This window comes from Petromyzon marinus, unplaced genomic scaffold (genome assembly GCF_048934315.1).
Source record: "Petromyzon marinus isolate PM22_M1 ecotype Great Lakes invasive population unplaced genomic scaffold, UKy_Petmar_22M1.pri1.0 PM_Scaffold_20, whole genome shotgun sequence".
NCBI classification, from domain to species: domain Eukaryota; kingdom Metazoa; phylum Chordata; class Hyperoartia; order Petromyzontiformes; family Petromyzontidae; genus Petromyzon; species Petromyzon marinus.
This window is the reverse complement of record NW_027423169.1, coordinates 160573-167068: the sequence shown is the minus strand read 5'-3', so window position 1 is coordinate 167068 and position 6496 is coordinate 160573.

Sequence of the window (6496 nt, the reverse complement as noted above, 5' to 3'; positions counted from 1 at the left end):
GGCAGTGGTGATGGTGAGTGAGTGGTGGTGATGGTGGTATTGGTGATGGTGAGCGAGTGGTGGTGATGGTGCTGGTGTGGTGGTGGTGCTGGTGTGGTGGTAGTGGTGATGGTGAGTGAGTGGTGGTGGTGATGGTGGTATTGGTGATGGTGAGTGAGTGGTGGTGGTGGTGGTGGTGATGGTGAGTGAGTGAGTGGTGGTGATGGTGGTACTGGTGATGGTGAGTGAGTGGTGGTAGTGGTGATGGTGAGTGAGTGAGTGTTGGTGATGGTGGTAGTGGTGATGGTGAGTGAGTGGTGGTGGTGATGGTGGTATTGGTGATGGTGAGTGAGTGGTGGTGGTGGTGGTGATGGTGAGTGAGTGAGTGGTGGTGATGGTGGTACTGGTGATGGTGAGTGAGTGGTGGTAGTGGTGATGGTGAGTGAGTGAGTGTTGGTGATGGTGGTAGTGGTGATGGTGAGTGAGTGGTGGTGGTGATGGTGAGTGAGTGGTGATGGTGGTAGTTGTGATGGTGAGTGAGTGGGTGTGGTGATGGTGGTGATGGTGGTAGTGGTGATGGTGAGTGAGTGGTGGTGGTGGTGGTGATGGTGAGTTTTTGTGGTGGTGGTGGTCTGGTGGCAGTGGTGATGGTGAGTGAGTGGTGGTGATGGTGGTATTGGTGATGGTGAGCGAGTGGTGGTGGTGGTGCTGGTGTGGTGGTGGTGCTGGTGTGGTGGTAGTGGTGATGGTGAGTGAGTGGTGGTGGTGATGGTGGTAGTGGTGATGGTGAGTGAGTGGTTGTGGTGATGGTGGTGTTGGTGGTAGTGGTGATGGTGAGTGAGTGGTGGTGGTGGTGGTGGTGATAGTGAGTGGTTGTGGTGGTGGTGGTGGTCTGGTGGCAGTGGTAATGGTGAGTGAGTGGTGGTGATGGTGGTAATGGTGATGGTGAGTTAGTGGTGTTGGTGGTGCTGGTGTGGTGGTAGTGGTGATGGTGAGTGAGTGAGTGAGTGGTGGTGATGGTGGTAGTGGTGATGGTGAGTGAGTGGTGGTGGTGATGGTGGTAGTGGTGATGGTGAGTGAGTGGTGGTGGTGGTGATGGTGGTGATGGTGAGTGAGTGAGTGGTGGTGACGGTGGTACTGGTGATAGTGAGTGAGTGGTGGTAGTGGTGATGGTGAGTGGTTGTGGTGGTGGTGATGGTGAGTGAGTGAGTAGTGGTGGTTCTGGTGGTAGTGGTGATGGTGAGTGAGTGAGTGAGTGGTGGTGGTGCTGGTGGTAGTGGTGATGGTGAGTGAGTGAGTGGTGGTGGTGATGGTGAGTGAGTGGTGGTGATGGCGGTAGTGGTGATGGTGAGTGAGTGAGTTGTGGTGGTGCTGGTGGTGTGGTGGTAGTTGTGATGGTGAGTGAGTGAGTGGTGGTGATGGTGGTAGTGGTGATGGGGAGTGTGTGGTGGTGGTGCTGGAGGTGTGGTGGTAGTGGTGATAGTGAGTAAGTGAGTGGTGGTGATGGTGGTAGTGGTGATGGTGAGTGAGTGGTGGTGGTGATGGTGAGTGAGTGGTGATGGTGGTAGTGGTGATGGTGAGTGAGTGGTTGTGGTGATGGTGGTAGTGGTGATGGTGAGTGAGTGGTGGTGGTGGTGGTAGTGGTGATGGTGAGTGAGTGAGTGAGTGGTGGTGGTGCTGGTGGTAGTGGTGATGGTGAGTGAGTGAGTGGTGGTGGTGATGGTGAGTGAGTGGTGGTGATGGCGGTAGTGGTGATGGTGAGTGAGTGAGTTGTGGTGGTGCTGGTGGTGTGGTGGTAGTTGTGATGGTGAGTGAGTGAGTGGTGGTGATGGTGGTAGTGGTGATGGGGAGTGTGTGGTGGTGGTGCTGGAGGTGTGGTGGTAGTGGTGATAGTGAGTAAGTGAGTGGTGGTGATGGTGGTAGTGGTGATGGTGAGTGAGTGGTGGTGGTGATGGTGAGTGAGTGGTGATGGTGGTAGTGGTGATGGTGAGTGAGTGGTTGTGGTGATGGTGGTAGTGGTGATGGTGAGTGAGTGGTGGTGGTGGTGATGGTGAGTTTTTGTGGTGGTGGTGATGGTGGTTTGGTGGCAGTGGTGATGGTGAGTGAGTGGTGGTGATGGTGGTATTGGTGATGGTGAGTGAGTGGTGGTGGTGGTGCTGGTGTGGTGGTAGTGGTGATGGTGAGTGAGTGGTGGTGGTGGTATTGGTGATGGTGAGTGAGTGAGTGAGTGTTGGTGGTGGTGGTACTGGTGATGGTGAGTGAGTGGTGGTGGTGGTGGTAGTGGTGATGGTGAGTGAGTGAGTGTTGGTGATGGTGGTAGTGGTGATGGTGAGTGAGTGGTGGTGGTGCTGGTGGTGTGGTGGTAGTGGTGATAGTGAGTAAGTGAGTGGTGGTGATGGTGGTAGTGGTGATGGTGAGTGAGTGGTGGTGATTGCGGTAGTGGTGATGGTGAGTGAGTGGTGGTGGTGGTGGTAGTGGTGATGGTGAGTGAGTGAGTGAGTGGTGGTGGTGCTGGTTGTAGTGGTGATGGTGAGTGAGTGGTGGTGGTGGTGGTGATGGTGAGTGAGTGGTGGTGATGGCGGTAGTGTTGATGGTGAGTGAGTGAGTTGTGGTGGTGCTGGTGGTGTGGTGGTAGTGGTGATGGTGAGTGAGTGAGTGGTGGTGAATGGTGGTAGTGGTGATGGTGAGTGAGTGAGTGGTGGTGGTGCTGGTGGTAGTGGTGATGGTGAGTGAGTGAGTGGTGGTGGTGATGGTGAGTGAGTGGTGGTGATGGCGGTAGTGGTGATGGTGAGTGAGTGAGTTGTGGTGGTGCTGGTGGTGTGGTGGTAGTGGTGATGGTGAGTGAGTGAGTGAGTGGTGGTGATGGTGGTAGTGGTGATGGTGAGTGAGTGGTGGTGGTGCTGGTGGTGTGGTGGTAGTGGTGATAGTGAGTAAGTGAGTGGTGGTGATGGTGAGTGAGTGGTTGTGGTGATGGTGGTGATGGTGGTAGTGGTGAAGGTGAGTGAGTGGTGGTGGTGGTGAGTTTTTGTGGTGGTGGTGGTGATGGTGGTCTGGTGGCAGTGGTGATGGTGAGTGAGTGGTGGTGATGGTGGTAGTGGTGATGGTGAGTGAGTGGTGGTGGTGGTGCTGGTGTGGTGGTAGTGGTGATGGTGAGTGAGTGAGTGGTGGTCGATGGTGGTAGTGGTGATGGTGAGTGAGTGGCTGGTGTTGCTGGTGGTGTGGTGGTGGTGGTAGTGGTGATGGTGAGTGAGTGAGTGAGTGGTGGTGGTGGTGGTGATGGTGAGTGAGTGAGTGGTGGTGGTGCTGGTGGTGTGGTGGTAGTGGTGATGGTGAGTGAGTGAATGGTGGTGGTGATGGCGGTAGTGGTGATGGTGAGTGAGTGGTGGTGGTGGTGGTGGTGATGGTGGTAGTGGTGATGGTGGTAGTGGTGATGGTGATTGAGTGAGTGAGTGGTGGTGGTGCTGGTGGTAGTGATGGTGGTGAGTGAGTGGTGGTGATGGTGGTAGTGGTGATGGTTAGTGAGTGAGTTGTGGTGGTGCTGGTGGTGTGGTGGTAGTGGTGTTGGTGAGTGAGTGAGTGAGTTGTGGTGATGGTGGTAGTGGTGATGGTGAGTGAGTGAGTGAGTTGTGGTGATGGTGGTAGTGGTGATGGTGAGTGAGTGGTGGTGGTGCTGGTGGTGTGGTGGTAGTGGTGATGGTGAGTGAGTGGTGATGGTGGTGATGGTGAGTGAGTGGTGATGGTGAGTGAGTGGTGGTGGTGGTCATGGTGGTATTGGTGATGGTGAGTGAGTGAGTGAGTGGTGGTGGTGCTAGTGGTAGTGATGATGGTGAGTGAGTGAGTGGTGGTGGTGATGGTGAGTGAGTGGTGGTGATGGCGGTAGTGGTGATGGTGAGTGAGTGAGTTGTGGTGGTTCTGGTGGTGTGGTGGGAGTGGTGATGGTGAGTGAGTGAGTGAGTGGTGGTGATGGTGGTAGTGGTGATGGTGAGTGAGTGGTGGTGGTGATGGTGAGTGAGTGGTGATGGTGGTAGTGGTGATGGTGAGTGAGTGGTTGTGGTGATGGTGGTGTTGGTGGTAGTGGTGATGGTGAGTGAGTGGTGGTGGTGGTGGTGATAGTGAGTGGTTGTGGTGGTGGTGATGGTGGTCTGGTGGCAGTGGTAATGGTGAGTGAGTGGTGGTGATGGTGGTAATGGTGATGGTGAGTTAGTGGTGTTGGTGGTGCTGGTGTGGTGGTAGTGGTGATGGTGAGTGAGTGAGTGAGTGGTGGTGATGGTGGTAGTGGTGATGGTGAGTGAGTGGTGGTGGTGATGGTGGTAGTGGTGATGGTGAGTGAGTGGTGGTGGTGGTGATGGTGGTGATGGTGAGTGAGTGAGTGGTGGTGATGGTGGTACTGGTGATAGTGAGTGAGTGGTGGTAGTGGTGATGGTGAGTGGTTGTGGTGGTGGTGATGGTGGTGATGGTGAGTGAGTGGTGGTGATGGTGATGGTGAGTGAGTGGTGGTGGTGGTAGTGATGGTGAGTGGTTGTGGTGGTGATGGTGGTGTGGTAGTAGTGGTGATGGTGAGTGAGTGGTTGTGGTGCTGCTGGTGGTAGTGGTGATGGTGAGTGAGTGAGTGAGTGGTGGTGGTGCTGGTTGTAGTGGTGATGGTGAGTGAGTGAGTGGTGGTGGTGATGGTGAGTGAGTGGTGGTGATGGCGGTAGTGGTGATGGTGAGTGAGTGAGTTGTGGTGGTGCTGGTGGTGTGGTGGTAGTGGTGATGGTGAGTGAGTGAGTGGTGGTGATGGTGGTAGTGGTGATGGTGAGTGTGTGGTGGTGGTGCTGGTGGTGTGGTGGTAGTGGTGATAGTGAGTAAGTGAGTGGTGGTGATGGTGGTAGTGGTGATGGTGAGTGAGTGGTGATGGTGGTAGTGGTGATGGTGAGTGAGTGGTTGTGGTGATGGTGGTAGTGGTGATGGTGATTGAGTGGTGGTGGTGGTGATGGTGAGTTTTTGTGGTGGTGGTGATGGTGGTCTGGTGGCAGTGGTGATGGTGAGTGAGTGGTGGTGATGGTGGTATTGGTGATGGTGAGTGAGTGGTGGTGGTGGTGCTGGTGTGGTGGTAGTGGTGATGGTGAGTGAGTGGTGGTGGTGATGGTGGTATTGGTGATGGTGAGTGAGTGGTGGTGGTGGTGGTGGTGATGGTGAGTGAGTGAGTGGTGGTGATGGTGGTACTGGTGATGGTGAGTGAGTGGTGGTAGTGGTGATGGTGAGTGAGTGAGTGTTGGTGATGGTGGTAGTGGTGATGGTGAGTGAGTGGTGGTGGTGATGGTGAGTGAGTGGTGATGGTGGTAGTTGTGATGGTGAGTGAGTGGGTGTGGTGATGGTGGTGATGGTGGTAGTGGTGATGGTGAGTGAGTGGTGGTGGTGGTGGTGATGGTGAGTTTTTGTGGTGGTGGTCTGGTGGCAGTGGTGATGGTGAGTGAGTGGTGGTGATGGTGGTATTGGTGATGGTGAGCGAGTGGTGGTGGTGGTGCTGGTGTGGTGGTGGTGCTGGTGTGGTGGTAGTGGTGATGGTGAGTGAGTGGTGGTGGTGATGGTGGTATTGGTGATGGTGAGTGAGTGGTGGTGGTGGTGATGGTGAGTGAGTGAGTGAGTGGTGGTGATGGTGGTACTGGTGATCGTGAGTGAGTGGTGGTGGTGGTGGTAGTGGTGATGGTGAGTGAGTGAGTGTTGGTGATGGTGGTAGTGGTGATGGTGAGTGAGTGGTGGTGGTGATGGTGAGTGAGTGGTGATGGTGGTAGTTGTGATGGTGAGTGAGTGGGTGTGGTGATGGTGGTGATGGTGGTAGTGGTGATGGTGAGTGAGTGGTGGTGGTGGTGGTGAGTGAGTGGTGATGGTGGTAGTGGTGATGGTGAGTGAGTGGTTGTGGTGATGGTGGTGTTGGTGGTAGTGGTGATGGTGAGTGAGTGGTGGTGGTGGTGGTGATAGTGAGTGGTTGTGGTGGTGGTGATGGTGGTCTGGTGGCAGTGGTAATGGTGAGTGAGTGGTGGTGATGGTGGTAATGGTGATGGTGAGTTAGTGGTGTTGGTGGTGCTGGTGTGGTGGTAGTGGTGATGGTGAGTGAGTGAGTGGTGGTGATGGTGGTAGTGGTGATGGTGAGTGAGTGGTGGTGGTGATGGTGGTAGTGGTGATGGTGAGTGAGTGGTGGTGGTGGTGATGGTGGTGATGGTGAGTGAGTGAGTGGTGGTGATGGTGGTACTGGTGATAGTGAGTGAGTGGTGGTAGTGGTGATGGTGAGTGGTTGTGGTGGTGGTGATGGTGGTGATGGTGAGTGAGTGGTGGTGATGGTGATGGTGAGTGAGTGGTGGTGGTGGTAGTGATGGTGAGTGGTTGTGGTGGTGATGGTGGTGTGGTAGTAGTGGTGATGGTGAGTGAGTGGTTGTGGTGCTGCTGGTGGTAGTGGTGATGGTGAGTGAGTGAGTGAGTGGTGGTGGTGCTGGTGGTAGTGGTGATGGTGAGTGAGTGAGAGGTGGTGGTGATGGTG